Raw genomic sequence first — 19,837 nt, forward strand, 5'->3', positions numbered from 1 at the left:
CAGTGCTGCAGGAACACATGCTGATTATGGCAACACACCTGTGTTGGGTAGTTTTTCTGGCCAACTTTTTATTATTACTCTTACCTGATTTTTATCTTCAAACCATAATTATTTTGTTCATTGCAAAGAGCCTCTATCAAGATAATGAAATTAATTGGAAAATGACTTTATCCAGATGTGCAAAATGAATTCCTTTTTTAAATACTTTACTGTTGGCCTGCTTAAGACCCTCCTAAGACACTTCTTTGGTAGAAAATAATGTCTAAAATGATAATACTTTCACTTTTCATGGTTGCATTGTTATATTATCAAGAAATAAAAAGGAGAAGAAAATTGCCAAAATGACAGACTATTAAGATCTGTGCCAGTTTTCTGATTGCAAACTAACACTCTGCTGCTAGAATGCATTTTGTGTCGTGAGGACTCTGAAATACCACCAGCAAAAGAAAGCAGGTTTTATAGGACAATATACATAAGGACTGCTGAAAATAAAGGCAAACCCTTACTGTTGAAACTGCAGTGGATCTGGGATGTAATCAGCTCTTGCTTCTTAATAAGGGATGATGTCAGTGTTGTCTATTAACAAATGTGAAAGTAACTTTCTGGTCATTATGTTCTTTATTTTTTGTGCTTTATATCAATATGTTTTACATCATCAGTAAGTTTACAGAAAACAATGTAGGTTTCATTCATTTTGTTAATCATTACTGCTTTCCAGTTCAGCTCCCTCTGAGTGAACTCAGCTGCCATCCCACTTGATTCTTGAAAGAAGCCAAACTGTTCTTTCTTTTTATTAATTTTTAATGTATGATGACATAAGTGTCCAGTAGCAGATGAACAGATTCTTAGGAGTAACTGGAGTAAATGTTCTGAACCTATATGAGAGCTCTTACTATTTTATTTAATTTTCATTTGGTTAACAGATATCTTTAATTTTGCTATTATTCTATAACTGATTATATTACAGCACAAAATCGTATTTAGGAATTGTTTGGCAATGAAAAAAAGTCTGTTAATTCCCATGTCCATTAGAGTCCTTCTTAAGTGGAACGTGCAACTGTTCTTGAGTTAGAGCAGACAACATGTGAAAAGGTCTTTCTGAAGTACACATGCCTTCTGTTTGACACATAGAGAAAGATTGCTTGAATTTCTGCAAATCAGATAACACAAGTCAGACAGTAAACATCATCCTTTACCATACGTAATACAATCATTAGATCAGAAAATTCACAGTGTAATTACATCTGTCACTTATGGGCAGCCTGGTCATTGGCTCACTTAGCTATGGTCAAGTTATCTATTTTAAATTTTGGGAGAGGGATTTTAGACATTCTGCACAGAGATTCATGTAGTTTCATTTTCTATTGTTATTAAAGCTTCCCATGTGTGATCTTTTTTTTTTTTCCCCTGCCCACTTAAAATTTATGTGTATTATTCAGCATGTAATAAATTTCACTCAGTGTATTAAGCCCTGAGTACCACACAAATAGATACTCAAGTAGAAAGATGAAGTGAGTTCTGCGAAGCAGGAGAACGTACACATGGAGGCAAGCCTGGTGATCAAAGAGCTAGGAAATTTGTTTAATGTTTTGATCTGGCTGTGTAGTTATGAAATCATTTGCAGAAGCAGCTGACAGGGCAATTGGTTTAAGATCTGTGTTTGACGGTACCTTGAGATGCAAGTGCAACAAATTCAGCTTCTCTGTCAACAGTGGAGGTGCTACCACCACCAGCTGTGGCAGTTGAATTGGAAAGGAGGAGTGAGATGTATCCTTTCCTTGCACTGTGTGCTGTGGGATATACTCAGTGCAGAGAAAACCAAATAAATAAAATACAATGTTTGGGAAACAATGGTAGGCATCAGGAGGGAATCATAGAGAAATTAGTCATAATAGGGAATACTTCTAAGGGAAATAGTAATAGCAGATGCAAGTTACATATTGCAAAGTTAATATCTGTATTTTAGTGTATTTATTTCACTATGTTGTTTTACCACCGGTAATAGTGAGACTGCTGCTTAGTATTAACCAAAATTGAAACAGCTACTGTCAGGTTGCCCCCACTGCCCCCTGTAACTCCCTCTCAAACCATCAGGGACAGACACTGAATTTGCCTGAATTGCCTGTGCAAATCCCCCAAAGGATAAAAAAAAAAAAATTAATTACAGGCTGAATAATTATCTATGTATTGACATGTGTTGTGAACAAGTGTAGTGACACGCTCAATCTCTATAAAAATCTGAAACATGCTTACTACTACCCTAGGCATAAAAAAAAAAAAAAAAGAAAAAAAAATGTGATGTATTAGCTCCAGTATATGGGGGGAAAAAAGATTTTGTGAATAGCAGATTGGAGGTTAAGGTGGAGTTTACATGAGCCACTGTCTACACCATACTATACATATAGTATAACATACTATACATACAACATACTATAACATACATATAACATACTATACCATACAAAATACTTCTTTTGCAGAAATGCCATAAATTATAAGTATTGTCTTCCTTAGTTAGAAGCCATCAGAATATGTTCTGAATCTGGACACATGTAAAGGTTAGAGTGAGAAAGACGAGTAGCTTGGGTCATCCCTTTCGACCATCAGTAATTTTACTGAGTGGAAAGAAAGAATTTCTTAGACTGAAAATAATGAAAACAGTACCAAAATAGCATGTATTACAAGATTTGCAGAAAAAGGCCTTTTTGAGAAGTATTTGAAATATTGTGATATATCTTCAACTTTCACTCCATCTTTGACTAGGCGATACAGTTCCCAGAAATTCCAGATTCCTTTCTTCTTTGTTAAAAAATGATACAATGTTATCAATCCTTCCTTTCCCAGTTGGATGTAGACATGAATAGGACTTGGACATCACTATTCTTCTGCTTGAGCCATCATGGGTCTTGCTTACAATTAAGGAAAAAAGGGGTAAAATAATGAATAGGTGGCACTTTCTGATATAAACAACGTTCACTTTAAAATACTTCAGCTGAAAAGAAGGGAAAGTTCATCATATTAGAGAATTTCATTTCATATACATGTAATATATGTATACATATACATTTTGTACTTTTTGTTCAGCATATATCATTCAGAGGTTTTGGATAGTGTGTTATATTTCTTATTCTTCGTAAGGATTCTCATTCCTGGTTATTCCAGACGTGACCATGTCCAATGTGCTGCCATCTCTTTCAAAAATCAGAACCAACTAAGCACCCCCCCACGCATTTTCCAAAATAAATAATCTAGTTTTACTCTGAAGTGTGTATGATTCATTCCTAACAAAATGTGCATGCATGTGCATATATACGTATGTAAATCACAACAACGTAATGGCATATACACATGCACAGAACCACATACATTAACAGGTCATGAAACAATTCCACTTAAGTAAGGCCATGATATAAATCATGTTTCAGTAGCAGCCGTTCTGGTTTTGTCAGGTTTGTGGAACTGAAGAATGTAGCACTTAGTAAGTGATGCCATCGTTATTTATAATACAAACATAAGCTCCTACCTTTGTGGTCTCTTGGCATGCGTTACGTGAAAGATTTAACTCCTGCAGAAGAGATTCTTCAGTAGAAGTATTTCCTTTCCAGTGATAAAAGTGTCTCTCTAAATCTTAACCTTATGGAGTCCTTAGAGCTAGGATAATGTTCAATTTATCTTGTACTAAAGAATTAGGAACTTGAAAATGAATATTTACTTATTTTAGAACACCATTACGTTTTGTATTTTAAAAGTCTTTTGCTGCTTTAGAAAGTTGATAGAGGATAATACAGTTGCCTTTCTGACGTACCCAGAGAAAGGAGACATTTGGTAGATGTTATCCTCCTTTTTACAGAATGTTTTTGCTTTCTTTTATAAGCTTTTGGCATTAGTTAGAACATGAAGTGTCAGAGTAACTCAAAACTCATCATAAGGGTAGGTTAGCACAGGCAGGCAGCTCGTTCAGGGCCACCCGTACAGACATAAACACTGCTTCTTTCCACTTTTCTTAAAAATTGAACTGATGTTGTTCCTGCTCAGCTGTATTTCAGAGTGAAGGCACCAAAGTGCCAAGATTGTGATTTACATCGTTGATAGGACTGAAGCCACAAAGACGGCTTTTCTAAAGAAGAGTGTTGGGGTAGCCTGATGCTTTCACAGGAAATGTCTGCCTTCTAGCAGTGCTCGATTCAGCCATCTGGTTTTACTAAGACATATCAAACTGAACCTGAATGCAGATGATTCTTTTGAGTTCAGTTGTTTCCTCTGCTTATTTATTATCCTGAATAAAATCTTCGTATAAATGGGAATGAATTGTTTGCCTGCTGCTTGGTCCCAGACTGAAGAAACTGGAGGACAAATTCGGGCTCATCCATACCATATGAACACCCCCCAAGATCCCCAAATAAATTGGCTAGAAAGTTAAAATTCAGACTGGTAGAGCTCAAAGACGCTGGAGATGCAGCTTTCCCACAGATAGATCACGTGCCTGATTTACTCAGATTATATTGCCCAATAACAGTCCTATTTCCTGAGCTGGTCTGAGAGAGATACGTTTCATATTTGTGGGAAGAAGGATAAGTAGTAAATTTTTTTTTACCTGTTCTTGGGGAGAGGGGAGGAGCACCAACAAGCCAACTAAACAACAAAAATACCTGTTATTAGTCCCCTCTTCAGTGAACTTCCTGTGATTTTGGAGGCAGAGAGTTATAGCTGTCAAATTTGATTTGGTCAAACCAAACCTGACTGTTCCCCCTGGCTGCTTAAAACAGATGGTAGCAAAAGACCAAATTTTACTGGAAAACAGATTTTATTAATAGCTCCATTTTAGGAATTTCAGAGGGTCAGGCTGATGGAATTGAAGAAATCAAAGGCATTTCAGCTTACATGTCACCTAAATTCCTGTTTATTTTACAGAATTATGATGAACTTTGCTAGTATTTGTTCATCTGGGACACCAGGGAAAACTCAAAGGTACTTCAGTGTTTTGAAATGAATTATTAAAAGTTCTGTATGCTAAAACCATGGATAATTAGATACATGGTTGAAAAGAGTAGCTTCAGCTTTCTTCAGGAATTTATTAGCATTGGAAAGACTTTTTCTTTATTTTGTAAAGATTCCTTTGCAAAAAGCCTTAAAGAAAAGCCACAGATCTCTTAGAGATTTACTGGTAGTTATTGCAAGAGTGATAAAGGTCTGCTTATATCATGACTGCCCTTTTATTTGATGTTGAGTGCATATTGGCATAGACCCCAGATACTGACTGAAACTCTACATGTGAAACCAAATAATTACTCCTGATAGGGGTAATATATCAGTACTAGGACACTGATAGTGGTAACTCTCCATGTCATTTAGATAGTAGATAACAGCACTACGGCAGCTGATAAATGATCAGCTTCAATCATGAAATGAGGTACATGTGGGTTGTTTTTTTTTCCCCTGGTGGGGTATGTGAGAATTACAGTTAATTTTTACTTACTGCATGCTTGTAATATAGACAACGATTTCAAATAATGGATTTATTGAATCAGGACGAGAAGAATGTTTTCTCAGTTCACTGTTAGATACCCCTCGTTTTCCTTCAGTATTTCAGAGCATGTGGAAAGAAGGGAAAAGCTTGGTAGGTCCTATAGGGGTGTTTTTGAGTAAGACAGGAGCATGTACACCCACCCCATCATTAGTCCGCAGGGAGTTTCCAGACATCCCCATGTTCATAGGATGCTCTCGTCTATTTCCAAACCTGAATTGGAGGGGAGGTGGAAGGAAACGTCTGTCTTTTCTTCCTGTTTGATAGGCAGTGGCTCTGAGGCTGCTTCTGCTAAGCTTTTGGGCACATAGAAATAGCCAAGGAAAAGGCTTAAAGTCGTGTGTCCACCCCCACCCCCTCCTTGGGTCTTCCTCCTTCCCAAGTAAATCTGTGTCTGGTTACCGTTCATGAAGAGCTAGTTAACCATTACCTGTCTTAATCTAATCTCTTATCTGTTAGAGATCAAGATGCACCTCAGGATCCTGGCTGATTATCCCACATCTGTCTGTGATGGAGGTCTTGCAGCCTGCTCTGGAGCAGCTGGGTTTTGCAGCTGTCAAATGATGGTGCCTCCAGTCTGATTTAATAGAGCAATTTCTGTCTTCATCAGTTCCAGCTTTGCCTTCCATTATGAACTGATTTTCATATAATTCTGAAATGATGAACAAAATCTTGTATAAAATATACATCATGCTTTTCTTAATGCAGCCAGATGTACTTAATGAAAGCACCGAGCCAGAGGTAATGAGTTCATTAATGAGACAGAATATCGATCCTTTGCTGTACATGCTACCTGCATGTACTTGGAGTATGGAAACTGAGTATTTTGTATCCCTTTTGCTGGCTGTTAAATGAATTGTTTTGCTGGTAGTCACTCATTTTTGCTATGAGACTGTGCATTTGTATGAATTTGAATGAGTTTGTATGAGGAGATTGGTTAAAATGCATTATAAAACTCGAAATTATGCCAGGAACGGATGTTCTTAATGAGGGTTATTACCTTTATAACATTTTTTATAGATACTTTCTTCTCCTACAATGTGGCTGAATCAGGCTTTAGCAGCAGTCTGAAAGTCTGTCTGTGTTTGATGAAAAACAGAATATCCTGTAAGAGACGTGGAAAAATTGCAGTGAAAGAAGCATCATGGAAGAAAAAGCAGATTCAACCAATTCTTTCAGCCACCCACACTATCATAGCAAAGCTTTAAGAGGTAAAGACAAAGGGTGGGGAATTTACAGTTTGATTCAGATCTGGAGAAAAAATCCGACAGACCATATTACAAGGGCTGTGGAGATGCTCCTGTGGCCAGCAGTGATGCCCTTATACATGCTGAATGTACCTTCCTCCCCAGTAATTAAATAGCGTAGCATTATGCAGTGCATCTACAAATGTTAAAGCCATACTTTTGGCTGCAGGGGTAGTTTTTGTCTGGAGCACTGCTTTGAACATTTAAGGGAGAGACATGTAAAAATTGAGTGCTTAGTCCAAGACACGCCTAACTGTAATTAAAGTTGAAGCAGGGAAGAGCAGGCAGACTGTATAATCACTTCATACACATCTTTTGGCTGCTGGAAATGCGGTCAATCACCATAAATCCCGTTTTATATAAAGATAAGTAGAAGTCATTACAGCTTTTTGGCTGTTTATGTTTCGCTGGTGGCTATTGGTACACGACAAGGCAACATTAATCTTGTCTTTCTGGCAGCTAGTAAGAAGAGAACCGCACATGGGCATACAGAGGCTGCAGAGGAAGCACAGAAATATACACACTGGAAAAGGTGGAGAGGTCAAGTTTAGCATTCAAATCCTGCTCATGACTAACTTAAAATATTACCCTTCAGCTGCTAAAGGCTGGATTTCAGCAGCAAATTTGACCAGACAGACCACACAATGAAGTCATCAGCGCTGAGACCCACCAGCTTGAAAAAGCAACAACCCCTGGTGTTAAGACAAATGCTTTGAAGAGTGGTTGATATTAATCAGGTGGTGCTACTGGTTTGGAGTTCCTTAGTCATTCCGTATGAATAAAAACTCCTGATAAAGGACATAATAACATTACAAAGCCAAAGCAGTTTTGTAACACAAGAAGCCACGCATCTGAGCCCTGCTTAGAGAGAATTGGTCAGGGTCCATTTTAAAATTCCTGAAGCCAACTTTGTCTCTGGGCTAACTCCTTTGAAGTCACCGGGGTTACACAAGGAATTAATTTGGTCCTTTGGCTCTGTACTTCAGCAGAGGATCGGAGTAGTGATACTGCTTGCCGTGTTGGAGGTTTATCGCTTCAACATGGTTTCCTGAGAGGAACTCCCAAGGCAGCCCATTGCATTCCCGTTGCGGGCAGCCCTTGTCTTCCCCACCCTGTCTTCTCATCTGTTTCTTAATTGCTGTATCAACAGCTGAGCAATTTTGTTATATTTTTATTTTTTTAAAACTATTTCATACTATGACTAGATCTCCTTTTTCATTTCAAATGTTTGTCTGTAAGTATATTTGGTAACCTGAATAGAATTGCTAACTTGTCAAAGCTGGGCATGGCCTTGAGTCACTGAGAGAAATTAAAATTTGGTGTGCTTGGCTCTGCTTAAGCTGCTGGCATAGCAAACTTTGTAGCACTTTGTATAGAAAATTACATTAGCTGGGGTAGATAGAAAACAAAAGGTGGTAATGACCATTGTAACATTCCCCTTTCCAGTTCCAGCACCACTCCATGAAGTGAGGTGAACCAAAGAATGAGCGTGATTGAAAATTAACCCTGCAGCTGTAGGACTAAGCCCATGCTCCCGTGTTTAACATGACGGGTTGGGAGCAGGGAGTCTAAGAGTAAGATAATATGACGCTATGAGGGATAGACAATACCCAATATTTTCCAACTAAATGTTGTTGTTTTTTTTTTCTTGTTTGTTTGTTTGCTTTTCCCTAGAAGAATGTTTTAAAATAGAATAGACTCATATCTAAGTATTATTTCTTAAAATATATTTTGTTCTAGTACGCTTGCTTCTGTCAAAGGGTGCTTTGGATTACAGCCCTGTTGCTAACGTAAGGCTTCCCCTGAGAAGTTTGTGTCTTTTCCCTTGAAGGAAATATATTCTGGCTCTGGCTCTTATCAGCCACGGGTCTTGACGGATGGTGAGAATGAATGGCAATGGATTAGCTCTCATGGTATTGAAAAAAAGTAAAGTTGCTTTTGAACATAACTTCTCCTTTTGCTTCCCCTTTAAAAATCAAACAAACAGCAAAAAGGACGCAGTGGCACAGGGAATTCTGAAAGTGCGGTCTGTAATCAAGAATTAATAGTAAAGCCTTAACTAACCAATTTCAGTTATTAGTTTGATTTTAATCTGTTTTTCACCAAACAGTGGCAAATGGGTACTCATTTATTTTGTCATTTGACTTTTGTAGTCCAGTCCCATGCCTGGAAATGGTTACCTTTTGGCTTAGTGCCTTAAAACTGGGGTTTTACTCATACATCTGTGTCCTAGATTTTCATCATTTGATCTCCAGCCTTATAGCATATGTGGTATTCTATTATTTAATGCAGTGCAGGAGAAAACTTTTGATCACAATGAAGGACTTTGATAAACTGAAGCTATTGTTACTATTTCTTTCAGCGTTTCTGTAGTGTATCACAGGATAATTGGTAGTTGACTCTTCACAATTTTAGAGTTTAGAAAAAGTGTTCCTTAAAGTAAAGCACACTTTGACGTCCAAGCAGTGCAGTAGATGGTACTGGAAGTAATGACATACATTGTTCGAGCACCAGGTGCCAGGTACAACACCTGCAGAACATTGCTTGCAGAGCCAGAACTGATCTTTCTGTTCTACAGCTTTTCTTGCCATGGGATGTAATGTTTGTATAATTTCTTTTTGGAGTGGGTTGCCAAATATTTATAGGGCATAACAGAAGTATCGTACAGCTGTTTCCTTTTTTCGTTTTTTTTTTTCATGTTCTTTCTTTCTTTCTTTCTTTCTTTCTTTCTTTCTTTCTTTCTTTCTTTCTTTCTTTCTTTCTTTCTTTCTTTCTTTCTTTCTTTCTTTCTTTCTTTCTTTCTTTCTTTCTTTCTTTCTTTCTTTATTTCTTTTTTTTTTTTTTACAAGAAAGAATGGCAGCTGTTGCACCTTTTTCAAACTGGGCAGAGTACAGGTTAATATTTTGACATCTCATAAGGGAGTAACCAATATGAAAAACAGGAGAAGGGGAAAATGGTTCAACTGTAAATAAAATATCTAAGTGAGAAGAAAGATGTGATATTTTAAAACACCTGTTAATCTTTCTGTGCTGCTATCATGTGCTTCTGCAAACTTCAGAGGATTGAAATTGTTGTCCCTTTCTGTATAGCAAGTATTTTAGGTTTGAATCTGAAACAGATTTATACTGGTGCTTAATTTTAAACACAAAATGAGATTACTCACGTACATGAAGTTCGCTGTGTAGAGATCATAGTAGACTGTGGAGCTTTATGCAACACTACTGTAATCTTCTGCAATCTTCTGTGTATGACTGATCTTCCAGTGAAGGCATCTCTACATGGTGGTCTCATATTCAGGACCTGAATCCTTTACCTGCCAGCTTGATAAATCTTTCCTTGACACAGAAGCATTAAAAAGACAATGCCAATCTGAAATTTATGAGCATGAACACTAATAAAAGGTTAAGGGTCATTTCTAGAACCAGCCAAGCTCTGCATTCTTTGATTATTAATATTTGAGTGTCTCCCCCATGAAAACTGAAATGTTTGTTTTCTCCTTCTGGGGCCGTAGAATCACAGACTCACAGAGTGGTTGAGGTTGGAAGGGACCTTTGGAGATAATCTGGTCCAATCCCCCACCAGGTAGGATCACCCAGAGCACGTTGCACAGGATGGCATCGAGGCAGGTTATGAACATCTGCCAAGAAGGAGACTCCACAGCCTCCCTGAGCAACCTGGTCCAGTGTTCTGTCACACTCACAGAAAAGAAGGGTTTCCTGATGTTCAGCTAGAACTTTCTGTGCCTCGGTTTGTGCCCGGAATGGGCTTGTCTTGTCTTGTTGCTGGACACCACTGAAAAAAGTCTGGCCCTATCTAGTAGTTAACAAAGCATCTGTCCTCCTCTGCATCGCACATTGCTCAGGGAGAGGTTGGCATCTGGCCAGCTTAGCCGTGAGAGAAGTTTCTCTGGGTTGAATGAAGTCGGCTAGGCTTATCTGGGCCCCATCAGTGGCTGTCAGTGCTACTGGGGGAAAAGGTGAGGGGATGAGCACCCTAGGGTCCCCTTCAAGCAAGATCCCGGTGGCAGAAAGCCCCATACATGGCCAGCTGCGGGGCTGCAATCAACTGTGGGCACCTAAGACCGCCCCCAGTGCTCGGCCCGTATGGTTGCATACCAAATACCAAATACTGACTTTGATGTTCCAAGTACAATATTGCAGGCGTTGCCAAACCCCTCTGAAGCAAACAGTCAAGCGATTCCAAGAGAAGCATTGGGACTGGGAAGTGATGACAGTAAGAAATCCAGTCAAATGCTTAATTTAGCGTATTCACGTTCCAAGTCACCCTGAATCCACATTGCTACTGTTCGGTTTAGTGTGTTCACACCTCCCAAAATTTTGTGAGATGCTTGTGCTGACTTTGGAAAAATGGCAGAAATGACAGAAGATATCTAAATATGCTAGAGTAGTTGTGAAAGAATATATGGAAAATATCCTGAGAATCAAAATGAGCTGGATCAGGTAGGAAAAGTTGTAGAAAATAGCTTTTATTTGTAGTATTATCTCTGAAGATTCTTACTACCCGGAAGGTAAAGAAGCATTTTAGTTAGAAAAGATAGTATGTTTATTTCAATAATCAGCTTTTACCCACTGACCCTTGGTGTAAGTAAAGGAAAATACACAGGCTGAAAGAGAGAATTGTGTCCTGCTGTGGTCCGATGTGACAAATTTCCATTAATGTTTAAAGGCCTAAATGCAGGTAGGCTTTAGAAGTAGGATGTCAGTGAACGACACCTGAATCAAAGTGTGGATCGGGAGTTTCGTAGGCTCTTGTAGAGCCAGAGAGAAGTTCTCTGGCAGGATTTTCTGTGCTGTTTAGGAGCAACGTAAATGACTACATTAGTTCAATTTTTTTTATTATTATTTTTTAAATTTGATGTGCTGTCTAAGATAGGGGTGGAAATATTGTGGCTTAACCCAGCAGGCAGCTCAGCACAACACAGCCACTTGCTAACTCTCACCAGTTGGGTTGGGGGAGAGAATTGCATACGTGAAATTGCAAGAACTCATGAGTGTGAACAAAGACAGCTTACTAGGTAGAGGAAATCCATGCATCCAAGTACTTCATTCACTATTTCCCATGGACAGGCAGCTGTACACCCACTTCCAGGAAAGCAAGTCTCATCACACGTAACAGTTTCTTGGGAAGGCAAACACTATCATTGCTACATTACGATCTCCTTCTTCTATCTCTATCACAGCTTTTACTGCCGAGCATGATGCCAGAAGAAGAGCACACACAAGTCTCAACAACTATCAAAAGAATTATTTATTTACACAATGTCTTACAGGCAAGCCTGCAAGACATCCAGTCTGGTGGTTCTGCCCAAGTTAGTGGTGGGCACGGAGGCTACGCCGCGCGTAGGGAGCTGTTCAGGCACTCCTGTGTTGCTCTTGCCGGGCTCTGACGGTGGACGCCAAAGACATGCCAGGGTAGCTCCATGCTTGTTCTCTCAGCGGTGGATCCACTTCCATGGTTTCTTCCGCATCTTGTGGTGGATCCACCTCCATGGGTTCTTGATCATCTCGTGGTGGATCCACATCCATGGGCTCCTCCCTGTTGGCTGGCAGATGGACATGCCTGTGTCCCTGGTTGTTGGCAGGACGATTGGCGGGCCATGGTCCCACAGCATTCTTTGTCCAAAAGACATGCCAGGGCCTCGCGTTGGTCGCTGCTGGCTTCAGAGGCGTGCTCTGCATTCCGCTGGTCACAGGGACGCTGGCTATTGCGGTCTTGCCAGAACAGACATTCGTCGGCCCGGTCTGATTTGTTTGATTCTGGGGCCTCGCACTGCTCCCTGCTGGCTTCACAGCCGCGCTCTGCGTTCCGCTGTTGACATGAACGCTGGCCATCGCTCTTGTGAGAGAGCTGATCTTCCTCCTCCTATTCTGTTTTTTCTTCTTATGACGCAGCCTCCTCCTTGGGCCTGAGCACACCACCAGTCTCCTCATTGCCTCACTCAATGATGGGCAGCCACCCCTCTTCCTGCTCTGGCTCCTCTTGCTTCCGAGCATCCTTTGCGCTTGAAAGCCTCGAAGCCTCGCAAGTGGTGGGCTGGCTGCGAGGCTCCTGTATTTATAGGGCCCAGAAGGAAAGGCGCGGTGGTGGTGGCTGCTGTGACATAAGCAGGCCGCTGTGATGGCCATTGTGACGGTGGCCCACACGTGTAGCCAAACGTGGCCGTGTTGCCATGGCAAGGAGCTTCAGCCTGAGGGCGTCCCCCCTCCGGGCCCTAAGGACCTTGGGGGCCTCCAACAGTCGCCCTCTGTTGCGCTGGCCCAGAGGAGGGGAAAGTTGCAAGAGAAGTTGAAAGGCAAAGAATTGTGCCCTGCTGAGAGACACGTTGGTAGTACGCTAATCAGGAACTCCAGAAGCAGGCACTGGTTCGGAAGGCGTCGTGGTGGAAGCGGGCAGGCAGCTAAACCCCACAGAGCTGTTCACTCACTGCACTGCCCTCCACCCCCCACAGTGGGATAGGGGAGAGAACTGGGAAAAAAAGAAGATAAAAACTCAAGGGTTGAGATAAAGACAGTTTAATAGGACAGGAAAGGAAGGGAGAATAATAAAACTCATAATAAAAAGAAAAAAAGTACAAAGCAAGTGATGCCCAATGCAATTGTTTTTGCAATTGCTTACAGGTGGGAATCAGGGAGTCTCGGTGGGTGCGATATTGCCGCCGGTGCACTGTTGTGGTAGCGACTGGAACCTGCTGTTCTTTGACCCTCAGCAACCCCACAACAGAGGGGTACTCCAAGCGGCTGGGCAAGGTAGACAGCCACTTAATCTTCTCTGTACTTAAGGCGGCTATGCCGAAAGCCCACCGGTACCCTTTTGGGGCCTTGAAGTACCCTCTCCTGAGGTAGTCTACGCCAAGGACGTACGGAGCCTCGGGGCCAGTCACAATGGGATGCTTTTGCCACTCGTTGCCAGTTAGACTCACTTCAGCCTCCAATAAAGTTAGCTGTTGGGATCCCCCTGTATATCCCCTGTTGGGATCCACTCCAGAAATGCAGATGGGTTCTGCCCGTTAATAACTTGATGGCATTAGGGTACAGTGTGCACTGCTGTCCACTAGAACCTTATATTCCTATGGGTCTGATGTGCCAGGTCATCGAATCCACACTGTCCAATAAACCCGATTGTCCCTTTCCTCCACCTGGCTGGAGACAGGATTACTCTGGTCCTAGTCATAGGATTCATTACTGTGTAGAACCGCGGGGTGGCACGTGGTGTGTACCCACTACATCCCCTTTCTTGAGCAGAGGGATGCTTACTCCTAAAAGCTGAGGTTCATACAGGTGGAAAGTGTAGGACGTATCCTTTTTGAATTGTCTGAACTCCCGGGACAGTGTCTCTGTAGCACTTTCTTTGAGTTTGTAGACCTCTTGGGAAAGTTTCTCCACAGCCAAGATGCAGGCCCATGAAAAGGAAGAGAGACTGATTGTATTGCTGAAGTTGGCCAGCCAATTCATCCCCCACATGTTCCTCTCCGTCTTTCCGTGTCATTGCTGCCGATGAGTTGGCATATGATGACGGTGCACTCCATACAAACTCCCGCAACTTGGGTCGCATGCACTTGACTTCATCTGGATCTCTGGATATTCGTTTGTTGTCTATGTCATCATAAATCACCTCCAGCACAGCTAATTCCCCCAGGTACTGGATATCCCTCTCCGTGGAGGTTCACTTGCCTGGGTGACATACAACATCTTCCTGGGAGGGATACCTTTCCTTCACGCCTGACCGGAGTCACCTCCAGAGGGTGAAGACTTGTACCCCTGTTCCAATTGCTTTGTCAATGCCCCCTTACCTAGAAAGGGATCCCAACTGCTTGCCTTCCTTGCGCTCTAATTCCAGGCTATTGTCCCCATTATTCCAGCCTTGGAGCAGCCAGGTGATAATGAGCTTGCGTGGATGACAGCTAAATCTTTTTGCATTTCTCGCAGCTCACCCAGGGGTAGGGATGGGTTGGTTATTGCCACTTTTATGATATATTCCTCTTCCTCCTCCTGTTCCCACAGTGGCCCTCATTTAGAGTAGCCTGCCTCTTCTTCTTCTTCCTCCTTCCCCTTCTTAATAGGAGATTTTTCCCCTACTAAATGAGCTAACTTTTGCATCCATCGTTCAGTCTTGCATGCAGGGGTGACTGACAGCAACACGGGTTGGTTCTCGGGCCCTGCTGCAGTGCCTGCTGCGGGGGCTGGCGTAGCCGTGGGGCCCATCACAGGGGTTGGAGTGGCTTCAGGGTCTGTTGCAGGAGTGGCCACAGTGCCTGTCATTTTGTTGTTGGATCCAGAAGCCTTCTCTTCCCCTTGAGGATGCTGAATAGGGTGGTAAACAGGGCTTGGCAGGCATGGGCCAGGCCCCAGTAGTGATTCATGTCTCTCTGGAATTGCAAAGGTCACGGCATATATATATATATTTTAATATTTTTATTTTTTTCCAGGATTTTGCACTTACCCAGGGGCGAAGTTCCAAAATATTGGAGGTGCCCACTGTCCCAGGTACTTGCCCATATCCTCCGTCACACCGTGCTACTCATAACTATCCTGCCTTGGGGCAGATATATGGGTAGTTTTCTTAAACAGGTGTTTAACTATAAATGAAACCTGAAACACATTCATGAAACATAGCAACAGGAAAATGCAGGTTTGAACATCCAAAGGATGTTCAAAATTCTCCAGGGCTATTGTGGCAAGCGTGAAAGAGGAACATGAAGGAGAAGGGAAAGGTGAAGGAAAGGGGGACAGTGTCCCCCCCCCTTATCACCCCTATAGATTGGCTCCCTGAGGACAAAAGGTAGGCAGTGTAGTTATTAATGGTGTCTGAAAGATGGTTCCTGAAGTACGGAGATGACAGCAAGGTGGAATACAAACACCGCATTAGTCTCACGACTGGTCATTCTATCATATCGTAGGCCAGTGTTACACAGTACAGGAAAATGATAACTGTTAACCAGCCCACAGAAGCGATCAACAGCATGACAGGGAACATGGACAGCAACTAAGGATTCTATCACACCACTCTGAAAACACACACAACAGCGCCTAAAGAAAATAAATCAACACTGTGACCAGCAATATTAAACTAACGTAATGCTTTTAACAAACTTGGCCAGAACTCTCATTAAAACAACTCTTTGTGCCCAGTCTTGGGAAGCAAAAAGCAGTGTTGGGGTAGAACTGGGCAGGCAGCTAAGCACTGAGTAGCTGTTCACTCAGTCCATTGCCACCCAGCTCCAACACTGGGATGGGAGAGAGTAAAAAAAGTAAACTTTTGTGGGTTGAGATACAGACAGTTTAACAGGACAGAAAAGGAAGGGAGAGTAATATTAACAATGAAAAAAAAAATACAAAGCAAGTGATGCCCAATGCAATGGTTCACCTCCTGCTGACCGACGCCCAGCCAGACCCCAAGCAGCGGCCCCACCTCCCCGGCCAACTCCCCCCATATTTATTGCTAAGCACGATGCCGTATGGTCTGGAATATCATTTTGGCCAGTCTGGGTCACCTGTGCGGGCTCTGTCCCCTCCCAGCTCCTGCTGCACCCCCAGCCTCCTCGCTGTCAGGGCAGCACGAGAAGCCAAAAAGCCCTTGGCTCTGGGTATGCGCTGCTCTGCCACAACTAAACCATCGGGGTGGGATCAGCAATACTGTCACCCCAAATCCAAAACACAGCTCCACACTAGCCAGTGTGAAGAAAATTACCTCTATCCCAGCCGAAACCAGGACACGATGCCACTTCTTTATGAGGGCTGGAAGATGACACAGCAGGACTTCCACAATCAGAAGGGGAGACGAGCCTGCACGCAGTCCCCAAGGTGCCAAATAGGAGAGGAGAGCACTTTATCAGATGATGGTGGTGGTGGTGTTCTTGTTTCCTTGTTTATTGCCCCGTCTTGGGAAGAGCTCCTCATGAAGCATCTCAAAGGGACCTCAACGCTGAACCTCAGCACTCCCTTCCTGGCAGACCTGAAGCCTTTTGCTTCTCCAGAGGAACTGCTGCCCCTCTCACTCCTTTGCTCAGCCTGCTGCTATGCTTTGGGCACTGCTACAGGGGCTCTGGCTGCATCTTCAAGCACCCACTGTTTGGGCTTCTCATCCCCAGACTGAGACACCTCCCAGCATCCCCCCTCCCCAAGCCCATGGTGGTCCTCTGAGGGACTCCTCCTGTGACACCAGTACAGCAGCCAGGTCCCCCCCTCCCCTCTCCCTTAGGGCTCCATGAAGAAGAGATGCCACTTCTTCAAGTGGCACGGGGGATGGGAAAGAAGAGCTCACACAAGCCTCAACAATTATCAGAACTATTTATTTACACAATGTCTTACAGGCAAGCCTGCAAGACATCCAGTCTGGTGGTTCTGCCCAAGTTAGTGGTGGGCACGGAGGCTACGCCGCGCGTAGGGAGCTGTTCAGGCACTCCTGTGTTGCTCTTGCCGGGCTCTGACGGTGGACGCCAAAGACATGCCAGGGTAGCTCCATGCTTGTTCTCTCAGCGGTGGATCCACTTCCATGGTTTCTTCCGCATCTTGTGGTGGATCCACCTCCATGGGTTCTTGATCATCTCGTGGTGGATCCACATCCATGGGCTCCTCCCTGTTGGCTGGCAGATGGACATGCCTGTGTCCCTGGTTGTTGGCAGGACGATTGGCGGGCCATGGTCCCACAGCATTCTTTGTCCAAAAGACATGCCAGGGCCTCGCGTTGGTCGCTGCTGGCTTCAGAGGCGTGCTCTGCATTCCGCTGGTCACAGGGACGCTGGCTATTGCGGTCTTGCCAGAACAGACATTCGTCGGCCCGGTCTGATTTGTTTGATTCTGGGGCCTCGCACTGCTCCCTGCTGGCTTCACAGCCGCGCTCTGCGTTCCGCTGTTGACATGAACGCTGGCCATCGCTCTTGTGAGAGAGCTGATCTTCCTCCTCCTATTCTGTTTTTTCTTCTTATGACGCAGCCTCCTCCTTGGGCCTGAGCACACCACCAGTCTCCTCATTGCCTCACTCAATGATGGGCAGCCACCCCTCTTCCTGCTCTGGCTCCTCTTGCTTCCGAGCATCCTTTGCGCTTGAAAGCCTCGAAGCCTCGCAAGTGGTGGGCTGGCTGCGAGGCTCCTGTATTTATAGGGTCCAGAAGGAAAGGCGCGGTGGTGGTGGCTGCTGTGACATAAGCAGGCCGCTGTGATGGCCATTGTGACGGTGGCCCACACGTGTAGCCAAACGTGGCCGTGTTGCCATGGCAAGGAGCTTCAGCCTGAGGGCGTCCCCCCTCCGGACCCTAAGGACCTTGGGGGCCTCCAACAGTCGCCCTCTGTTGCGCTGGCCCAGAGGAGGGGAAAGTTGCAAGAGAAGTTGAAAGGCAAAGAATTGTGCCCTGCTGAGAGACACGTTGGTAGTACGCTAATCAGGAACTCCAGAAGCAGGCACTGGTTCGGAAGGCGTCGTGGTGGAAGCGGGCAGGCAGCTAAACCCCACAGAGCTGTTCACTCACTGCACTGCCCTCCACCCCCCACAGTGGGATAGGGGAGAGAACTGGGAAAAAAAGAAGATAAAAACTCAAGGGTTGAGATAAAGACAGTTTAATAGGACAGGAAAGGAAGGGAGAATAATAAAACTCATAATAAAAAGAAAAAAAGTACAAAGCAAGTGATGCCCAATGCAATTGTTTTTGCAATTGCTTACAGGTGGGAATCAGGGAGTCTCGGTGGGTGCGATATTGCCGCCGGTGCACTGTTGTGGTAGCGACTGGAACCTGCTGTTCTTTGACCCTCAGCAACCCCACAACAGAGGGGTACTCCAAGCGGCTGGGCAAGGTAGACAGCCACTTAATCTTCTCTGTACTTAAGGCGGCTATGCCGAAAGCCCACCGGTACCCTTCTGGGGCCTTGAAGTACCCTCTCCTGAGGTAGTCTACGCCAAGGACGTACGGAGCCTCGGGGCCAGTCACAATGGGATGCTTTTGCCACTCGTTGCCAGTTAGACTCACTTCAGCCTCCAATAAAGTTAGCTGTTGGGATCCCCCTGTATATCCCCTGTTGGGATCCACTCCAGAAATGCAGATGGGTTCTGCCCGTTAATAACTTGATGGCATTAGGGTACAGTGTGCACTGCTGTCCACTAGAACCTTATATTCCTATGGGTCTGATGTGCCAGGTCATCGAATCCACACTGTCCAATAAACCCGATTGTCCCTTTCCTCCACCTGGCTGGAGACAGGATTACTCTGGTCCTAGTCATAGGATTCATTACTGTGTAGAACCGCGGGGTGGCACGTGGTGTGTACCCACTACATCCCCTTTCTTGAGCAGAGGGATGCTTACTCCTAAAAGCTGAGGTTCATACAGGTGGAAAGTGTAGGACGTATCCTTTTTGAATTGTCTGAACTCCCGGGACAGTGTCTCTGTAGCACTTTCTTTGAGTTTGTAGACCTCTTGGGAAAGTTTCTCCACAGCCAAGATGCAGGCCCATGAAAAGGAAGAGAGACTGATTGTATTGCTGAAGTTGGCCAGCCAATTCATCCCCCACATGTTCCTCTCCGTCTTTCCGTGTCATTGCTGCCGATGAGTTGGCATATGATGACGGTGCACTCCATACAAACTCCCGCAACTTGGGTCGCATGCACTTGACTTCATCTGGATCTCTGGATATTCGTTTGTTGTCTATGTCATCATAAATCACCTCCAGCACAGCTAATTCCCCCAGGTACTGGATATCCCTCTCCGTGGAGGTTCACTTGCCTGGGTGACATACAACATCTTCCTGGGAGGGATACCTTTCCTTCACGCCTGACCGGAGTCACCTCCAGAGGGTGAAGACTTGTACCCCTGTTCCAATTGCTTTGTCAATGCCCCCTTACCTAGAAAGGGATCCCAACTGCTTGCCTTCCTTGCGCTCTAATTCCAGGCTATTGTCCCCATTATTCCAGCCTTGGAGCAGCCAGGTGATAATGAGCTTGCGTGGATGACAGCTAAATCTTTTTGCATTTCTCGCAGCTCACCCAGGGGTAGGGATGGGTTGGTTATTGCCACTTTTATGATATATTCCTCTTCCTCCTCCTGTTCCCACAGTGGC

General features: G+C 43.9%; 1 protein-coding gene across 9 annotated transcripts in view; it reads left to right on the top strand.

Moving 5' to 3' along the window:
• The window catches only part of FHOD3 (formin homology 2 domain containing 3), a 415,825-nt gene that overhangs the window by 121,610 nt on the left and 274,378 nt on the right, over positions 1–19,837 (top strand). The window lies entirely within an intron of this gene.

Source organism: Anser brachyrhynchus, assembly GCF_964034855.1.
Source record: "Anser brachyrhynchus genome assembly, chromosome: 2".
NCBI classification, from domain to species: Eukaryota; Metazoa; Chordata; class Aves; order Anseriformes; family Anatidae; genus Anser; species Anser brachyrhynchus.